Here is a 9,244-nt window from a genome sequence, read left to right as displayed (position 1 = left end):
AAAAAAAAAAGGAGAGAGTCTGCGTTTTTCCAGTCTTAAATATTCTTTTCTTTGAAGCGTGCCACCTGACTTTCAAGCCAGTGCCACCTGTGTGTTTGAACTTTTTATTACGATATCTCCCACTTGAAGGTGCTAATTTCTGAATTAGTTTGGGTTGGCTTACTAGTAACTGTTGTAACCAATAGACCCAAAATATATATGGCCTTAATACAATAGAAGTGTATTGTTTGCTGTCATAGCCATGTGACTGGGTATATAGATTGATAGGATGGCCATTCAGGGACCTGAGCTATCTGAAGCTCTAGCCTCTTTACCACGTGGCTTCCAAACTCACTCTGGGGCTCATGGCCCTACCAGCCAGTCAGAAGGGGAAAACAGCATGGAAGAATATACGTGAGTCAGGCCTGGAAAGGACGCACATCACTTCTGCTTGCATTCCGTTGGTTAGGATCTCATGGCCAGGTCTAGTTGGGAAATGTTTGTATACCCAGAAAGGAGAGGAGGAGGTGTATTTTCATGGACGGTTAGCAGCTCCTAGCACTGTTCTCAAACATTTAGGTTATTTAGAATGATTTTGCTATTTTGCTATTGTAAGGTATAAATAGATGTGATTCTTTGTTTATAACTCTCCATATTTCTGATAGTTTTCTTTTTTTTCCTCTTTTTTTTTTTTTGAGACAGAGTCTTGCTCTGTCGCCCCGGCTGGAGTGCAGTGGCGTGATCTTGGCTCACTGCAAGCTCCGCCTCCCGGGTTCACACCATTCTCCTGCTTCAGCCTCCTGAGTAGCTGGGACTATAGGCACCCACCACCACGCCTGGCTAATTTTTTTGGTATTTTTAGTAAAGATGGGGTTTCACTGTGTTAGCCAGGATGGTCTTGATCTCCTGACGTTGTGATTTGCCCGCCTTGGCTTCCCAAAGTGCTGGGATTACAGGCATGAGCCACCGCAACCTGCCAATAGTTTTCTTGTAATTGAGTCCTATATATAAAATTACTGTAAAATAAAACTATCAAATTATGTCAAAGGGGTAAATGCGTTTTAAGATTTTAAGATTCTTTAATATACGAATCAATAAAATCTTGTCTTTGACACTGTGAACATAGTTTAATCTATTTCCTCTCCATCCCATTAGTCTCCCCTAATTATGCCTCATTTAACTTTTTCTTCAGAACCCCATGCAGGTGTTTCAGGGCTTTGTGTCATTCAAGGATGTGGCTGTGAACTTCACTGAGGAAGAATGGAGAGAACTGGAGCCTGCCTGCTCAGAGTCTTGTGCAGAGATGTAATGCTGGAGAACTATAGGAACCTGGTCTCCTTGGGTAAGCTTGGGTCCTTCCACCCCAGATTGACCTTTCAGGATACCTTTGTCTTCTAAAGATTCCCTTGCTTCTATTAGGGGATGATAACAAATGAGGCTTTGATTATTTTCCCCCACAGAATCCAGATCAGATCCTTAAACTGTTTCTCACCCTACTTGGGTAGAAATTATTTAATTGCTTTTGACAATTAGTTATTTCATTTTCTCCTCTCTAAAATGCAACAGAGTGGGACTGAGAATAGGGTGGTCCTTTCTCTTTTGAACTTAAAATTACATTCTGTTTGTGTCTCTTAGTAGGATGTCCATTTTCCAAACCTGCTATCTCCCAATTGGAAGAAGTGGTAAACCCACGAACGCACGTGCAGGAGACAGGTGCCAAGAAGCAGCTGTACAGGCAAGTGAGAACAAGGCAGATTGCATCTTTAGAAATAAGAGTTAGGAGTTCTTCCCAAATCCTCCAGGCCTGTAGAAGATGTTGAATCCACCTGCAGTCTCATCTTCACTTGACCACGTCAGAATCCTAATAGCTTACCCCTCTATTTCTTCCCAGACTCAAGGAAGAGACACTTCCTCCTTAAAGTTATAACCCCAACACATAATCCAGAGATCACCTTTGTGCCTCATCCTGAGGCATTTTATGAAGCTATTCCCCTTTCCTCTTTAGTAGCTGGAATCACTTCTTTATTTACTCTGTCCTCATTCTACCTAGTTTTCTACTGTCTGAGAAATACGAAGAGAAGGAAATAATTTGAATAATTTTAAGGTTATAAAATTGACATAATTTGTTGTATAGATTTGAGAGGTGAGGGAGTAACAGACAAAGAGAATTCTCAGGTTTCTGGTTTGGATCTGTAGGTGAATGGAAGTTCTCTTCCCTGAGATGGAGAACACAGGAGAAGTAGCAAGTTTAGGGGGTGGAAGATGAGTTCAGTGTATCTTAAGTTGTTTGAAGTGTCTGTAATAAGTCTAAACCAGTGGTTCTTAACCAGGGACAAGTTTGCCCCCCAGGGGACATTTGGCCATGTCTGAAGTGTGCTATGGGCATCTCATGGGTAGCGTCCAGGAACCAGGGATGCTGCTAAGCATCGTACAGTGCACAGGACAGGGCCCCACACAAAGACATGTCCGTCTAAAATGTCAATAGTGCTGCAGTTGAGAAAACCTGCTCTAAGTGGTGATGTCTGGAGGCTAGATGAATATAAGGAGGACATGCCAAATGTATCTTAGTAAAGGAAAGAGATCTTAACTGGTGGTACAGAGTTGGGAGTTGCCTGAGAATGGATGGTAATTGAAGCCATGGGAGTGGATAATACTACCCAAAGAGCACAAAAAGAGTTGCAAGAGAGCCTGGAACCCTAATGAACACAAACATTCAAGTATCTGCAAAAAAATAAATAAATAAACAAATATACGTATATAGTATGTAGTACATATATTTTATAGTATATATGCAAATATATATGTATATATTTACTAAAACTATAGTTATAATTTCAGCCTTAAGGAAGGGGGAAAAAAGGAAAATTCTAAGAAAGGGGAGATGGAAAAAGCAAAATAGATTCCTCATCAACAGAAGATACAATTATATAATTTTATAATTTATATTCTATTATAAACATAATATATGTATGTATATATGTATATATACATATGTGTATATATATACACAGGGCTTCTCTCCAGTGTGGATCCTCTGATGTTGGGTAAGATGGGCAGTTCTACTGAAGGCTTTCCCACACTCCTGACAATCAAACGGTTTCTCTCCAGTATGAACCCTCTGATGCTGGGTAAGAGATGAGCTCTGGCTGAAGGCTTTCCCACAGTCTTTACAGGTGTAGGGTTTCTCTCCAGTGTGGACTTTTGTATGTTTTGTAAGAGTTGAGCTCTGACCAAAGGCTTGACCACATTGTTTACACTTGTAGGGTTTTTCTCCAGTATGAGTTCTGTCACATAAATGTGGCAGAGCTTTCAGGTGTAGTTCAGCCCTCATTAGACATCAGAGACTTCACAGTGGAGAATCTACCTGAATGTTTGGGCAAATCCACTCAGACTCTTCATTTTGTTAAATACCAAAGAATTATACTTTCCTAGGTTGTTACAGTGGCGATGCTTTTCTATTATATTTTAAGGGATGAAAATTCCCCCCTCTTCTAACCTAGTTATTTTCTCCTGCAAAGCTGTCAGAATATCAGAAATTCAAGTGAAGAAATACTGAACTGAAATCTGGAATATCCTAATAGACTCTAAAGCTCAATTTTTTTTTTTTTTTTTTTTTTTTTGAGACGGAGTCTCACTCTGACGCCCAGGCAGGAGCGCAGTGGCCCGATCTCGGCTCACTGCAAGCTCCGCCTCCCAGGTTCACGCCATTCTCCTGCCTCAGCCTCCCAAGTAGCTGGGACTACAGGCGCCCGCCACCACGCCCGGCTAATTTTTTGTATTTTAGTAGAAACGGGATTTCACCGTGTTAGCCAGGATGGTCTCGATCTCCTGACCTCGTGATCCGCCTGCCTCAGCCTCCCAAAGTGCTGGGATTACAGGCGTGAGCCACTGCGCCCAGCCAAGCTCAATTTTTGTGTGTATACGTGTGTATTTTTATCTGTACCTGAAATGACTGATGTCACCATGCAGTAATTTTATCCCCCTCCCCTGGCCTCAGGAATAAGCCAAGAAATTCTAGCTGTGCAGAATTGAGCTTGTTGCCCCTTCTTGTACTGATGGAAATAGTGCCATGTCCAAACAAAATAGAGAAGGTCATGGCTAATTACATATCCTAATACCACCTTCCTATAAAACTTTGCTATAATCTATAGTAATTCCTGCCCCCAGCTCATACCCTCCTGTGGGCAGCTTTTGTCTGCTTTACCTCATCCCACTGTTTTGTGATCACCCCCCAGAAGATGAGGGACCCAGTTAATAGGCCAGATGTCAACACTGATGACATTTCACACACCAAGAGAACTTGAAAGTTTGCTACTCATACACAGGATTTCTGGGGAGAGCAGGATAGATGAAAGCTGGTCCAAAATGGCAAGAACAGAGAGGAGGCTGGGCCTTCAAAGTGGCTAGGGAGTGGGGCTGGAGAGCATTCAATCTGTGGGCTTGAGGGATTCAAGCTTCCCGCCAGTGCTGGGAGCTCAGGAGATGCCCATGGATTTCTGTATCTAAAGTACCAGGTGTGTGGTGGGGCAGTGTAGGGAAGGGGAGAATAGAAAATGGTGGAAGCTTAAATGCTGTCAGTGGCCAGACATTAAAAAATGGGGCCAAACTCTGTTACATCTACGTTCTCAGAAAATCTTTTTTCACTTATCTCAAAATAGCTCTTTAATTTTATTGTGTCTTCTTTTTTTTTTTGAGACGGAGTCTCGCTCTGTCACCAGGCTGGAGTGGAATGGCACGATCTCAGCTCACTATAACCTCCGCCTCCTGGGTTCAAGCGATTCTCTTGCCTCAGCCTCCTGAGTAGCTGGGACTACAGGTGCCCGTCACCATGCCCAGCTAATTTTGTATTTTAGTAGAGATGGGGTTTCACCATGTTGGCCAGGATGGTCTCAATCTCTTGACCTCATGATCCGTCCGCCTCGGCCTCCCAAAGTGCTGGGATTACAGGCATGAGCCACTGTGCCCAGCCTATTGTGTCTTCTGTTGATGAGGAATCTATTTTGCTTTTTCCATCTCCCCTTTCTTAGAATTTTATTTCTTTTTTTTCCCCTTCCTTAACGCTGAAATTATAACTATCACTTCTCAGAAAGTAAGAACCATTTATCTTGGAAACTGACAGCCTTACATAGTAACTGTTATGCAATCCCAACAGAAGAGTTAGGGAGAATTTAGTCAACACTTTTAGAAAACATTTTAGAAAAAAATAGTCATATGAATTTGTATCAGACTGTCACCAGATTAAGTTACTTGAGGCTGCCTGATGAAAATTCCTGTATATGGCTCTAAGAAATGTTATGTGTACCTAATAAAGCCAGGCATTATTTTTTGGTTACACTGTGACTCAATACATACATGCAAACTTTTTTTTTTCTTTCAAATCTTCCTAAGCTTAAACTGATGTTAGAGTCACTTTTTAGGTTTCCATGAATTATTTTCCCTGCCTTTTTTTTTTTTTTTCTCCTGTTTTAGGTGCATTTCAGTTACCTGAGAGTAATCCTATTGTATAGGATTGGAGTCCCTTGTCTTTCCCATATCATTCCCAATATACTAGCCAGAACCTGAGATTTCCGTGCTTTCTATTTTTCTCACTAAAAGGGCTATTCTGAACTCTCTCTTCTCAGCTGCTTTCCTATCCTTCTCTTCTATTTAAAGAAGTTCGTGTTAGGCCGGGCGCAGTGGCTCAAGCCTGTAATCCCAGCATTTGGGAGCCGCGAGACGGGCGGATCATGAGGTCAGGAGATTCGAGACCATCCTGGCTAACATGGTGAACCCCGTTCTACTAAAAAATACAAAAACTAGCGGGGCGATGGGTGGTGGCGCTGTAGTCCCAGCTACTCGGAAAGGCTGAGGCCAGGAGAATGCGGGAACCCGGGAGCGAGCTTGCAAGTGAGTGAGGATCCGGCCACTGCATCTCCAGGCCGGGTGACAGAGCAAGACTCGCGTCTTTCAAAAAAAAAAAAAGAAAGTTCGTGTTAGTACAGCTTGAAATTCAACAGGGCTTGAATTACAGAAGGCACAACTGAATTTAAAGAAGAAAAGATTTTTGTTCTGAAAATTAGTGGTGAGACAGACCACTCTGAATAAATGGTAAAATCTGGAAATAATTTTTGAAATGCCCAAAATCCTTAGTAATTTTAAGAAATTGAAACGGGGTGGAGAGGATCATCTATAAGAGTGTCTGCATTAGAATAGGACTTCTTAAAGTAATGTTTGTTAACAGTTTCGGTAACAAGGTCATTTCCGAACATTGTTCCTGGTGCCAGTTATCTTTGGATTGGTGGAAATCATTGTTGTTCCTTCAGAGGTCTCATCTGTGGTAATTTGTTTTAGAACTAAAAACTCAAGACAGATGTCCTTGAACTAAAGGTCTGTCCTAGAATGGGTAGATTGCATGAATTCGCGGATTGTACTATAGTGAATTTGTATAATTCTCTTGTAGCCTAAATATAATTTGGATCCAGAAATATTAAAATTTTGAGGACATCATAGTGACAAAATATTTTAAATCAGAACAGTTCTAGAAATGTTATGACTGGGACTTACAGAGCCTTTTTGGTTTTGTTTCAGTTTACTCTGCCTGTACTGTTAGTAGTGTGGTCTGTGCTTCTACTCTCCTCTCAGATTTGTTTGTTTGTTTGTTTGTTTGAAACAGGGTTGGCCGGGCGCGGTGGCTCAAGCCTGTAATCCCAGCACTTTGGGAGGCCGAGACGGGTGGATCACGAGGTCAGGAGATCGAGACTATCCTGGCTAACACGGTGAAACCCCGTCTCTACTAAAAAATACAAAAAACTAGCCGGGCGTGGTGGCGGGCGCCTGTAGTCCCAGCTACTTGGGAGGCTGAGGCAGGAGAATGGCATGAACCCGGGAGGCGGAGCTTGCAGTGAGCTGAAGTGAGCTGAGATCCGGCCACTGCACTCCAGCCCGGGCAGCAGAGCGAGACTCCATCTCAAAAAAAAAAAAGAAACAGGGTTTTGCTCTATTGCCTGGGCTGGAGTGCAGTGGCGCCATCACAGCTCACTGCAACCTTGAACTCCCAGGATCCTTGATCCTCCCACCTCAGCCTCCTGAGTAGCTGGGACCACAGGCAAACGTCACCATGCCTGGCTGATTTGTTTGTATTTTTTGTAGATGGCATTTGCCATATTGCCCAGACTGGTCTTGAACTCTTGAGCTCAAGCAGTGTGCCCACCTTGGCCTCCTGAAGTGCTGGCATTACTGGCATGAGCCGCCATGCCCAGCATTTGGATATTTCTATAACAGGATTCTCTCTTGTGTGCTGTAGTGTAGACCACACTTACCCTTCATGATGGAGAATATAATTCCTCTCCTTTTATCACCTAAGCTAAAACTCTATGTGTTTGTTTGGTTATGGTAAAGTCTGGGGCAGGGTTTTGATTTGGAGCTTTAGATAGTACATGTTCTGATATTTTGATCTCTTTTTGGTAGGTAATCTGGATTCTTTAGTTTTTAAATCGTGTCTGATTTTCTAATTTATATGTTAAAATTGCCTGTATGCTTGGCTGATATGCGTCCAGTGAAGGGAAAATTGATTTACATGTTAAATTAATTCCTCCAAGCAAATTATCCTGAATAATTTGCACTGTTGTGATAGGCTAACTAGGGTGACCCCAGGCTTGATTGGAGGATTGCAGGAAGAGATACTTAGTGATTAAAGCAGGGCTTTCTGTCTTTTCGGAGGAGGCATTAATACTTGTTAGGTTTTCTTTAAGTTAAGAGGCAGTTGTCACTTTATCACTCTTTTCAGTTTGTAAGTTAGTCTCCTTTAGGACCCAGCTTAAGGTATCACCTCCACCCTCACCTCTTCCTTGTCCACTGTCACTGAAAATAATCTCCTCCTCTGAATACCAGTACTGGTCACTGTTTATATCACTCACATATGCCTATGAAACATGACAGTTCTGGTTTGATACTAATGTCCGGCCTTATTCTCAATGTTAACATCATCAGGGATCATGATTTTAACATCATTGTCATCATCAGGGAAACCTCTCTTTGTTTAGGTCTTTTGTTGCTGATTCTACACAAAATAATACATACGGTTAAAAAAGTCACATGAAATAGAGTTTTTCAATGAAAAGTCATTCTTCTAGGACCTTTGACCTATTAGATATATATCATATATTTGATGACTACTGGGTATGTTTTGCCAAGAGTCATCTATGCAGAATACAGTGGCTTGAGATAAACATCTCAGGAAAAATCATCTCCTACTTACATTTTACTTAACAAGAATTCACCCATATGTACCAAGATATACCCCTCAAACCGAAAGATAAATTAGTGTAATTAAGAATACTATAAAATTGGCCGGGTACAGTGGCTCACACCTGTAATCCCAGCACTTTGGGAGGCCGAGGCGGGTGGATCACAAGGTCAGGAGATCGAGACCATCCTGGCTAACACAGTGAAACGCCATCTCTACTAAAAATACAAACAATTAGCCGGGCATGGTGGCGGGCACCTGTAGTCCCAGCTACTCAGGAGGCTGAGGCAGGAGAATGGCGTGAAACCAGGAAGCGGAGCTTGCAGTGAGCCAAGATCGCGCCACTGCACTTCAGCCTGGTCGACAGAGTGAAACTCCATCTCAAAAAAAAAAAAAAAAAAAATACTATAAAACTATATTTTGCACACCTGCATAAAATTATATTATTTATTTATCTATTTATACATGAGTTATTATCAGAGCTATACACAAAACTAGCTGTATTTTATGGGCAAGTTGAAGGATTTATAAAGACAATATTGGTACTGCCCTATTTTCATCTTGCACGCTGACTACGGAAGTAACCTTGTGTAAGAGCGTGACTCCAGTGAATCTAGAGGCCCAGCCAGTTCATTCGTGTGCTAGTTTATTCCTCTCCCTGAATGTTTTTGCTTCGTTTGCCAAAGTTGACTGTATCAGACGATATGCCAATTTATCCTAGTAGGAAGATTGCTAGGATACAGCAACATGGTGAATTAAGAAGCACTCCAGATTAATCCAAGTCTAAAAAAAAATCCACTTAACCTTAATCAGCTTCATATATTAGGCCTGGAATAAATATGACTATAGTGCAAGTGGGAAGACATTAGACAATATTCATTTGTATATTATTGATATTAGATGAGGCACACTGACAAAAACAAAACCCTAGAAATACAGTAATTGTATAGTGAAGTCATGGCTTAGGATTCTTTGCTTATATCATGGTTTTTATAGGATCCCAACACTAGAAATTAAAAAGATTCCCAGTAACACCAACTT

General features: G+C 41.7%; 1 long non-coding RNA gene across 1 annotated transcript in view; it reads left to right on the top strand.

The window, feature by feature from the left end:
* The window catches only part of LOC108523971 (uncharacterized), a 6,222-nt gene extending 4,430 nt beyond the window's left edge, over positions 1–1,792 (top strand). Inside the window, exons 4-5 of the long non-coding RNA XR_001883944.1 lie at positions 1,172–1,321; positions 1,615–1,792. This is a non-coding gene — a long non-coding RNA (uncharacterized LOC108523971). The remainder of the gene's footprint in view (positions 1–1,171; positions 1,322–1,614) is intronic.
* The last annotated feature ends 7,452 nt before the right edge of the window (positions 1,793–9,244 follow it).

This window comes from Rhinopithecus bieti, unplaced genomic scaffold (genome assembly GCF_001698545.2).
Source record: "Rhinopithecus bieti isolate Rb0 unplaced genomic scaffold, ASM169854v2 scaffold_80483, whole genome shotgun sequence".
NCBI classification, from domain to species: Eukaryota; Metazoa; Chordata; class Mammalia; order Primates; family Cercopithecidae; genus Rhinopithecus; species Rhinopithecus bieti.
This window is presented reverse-complemented; position numbering and strand designations above follow the sequence as displayed.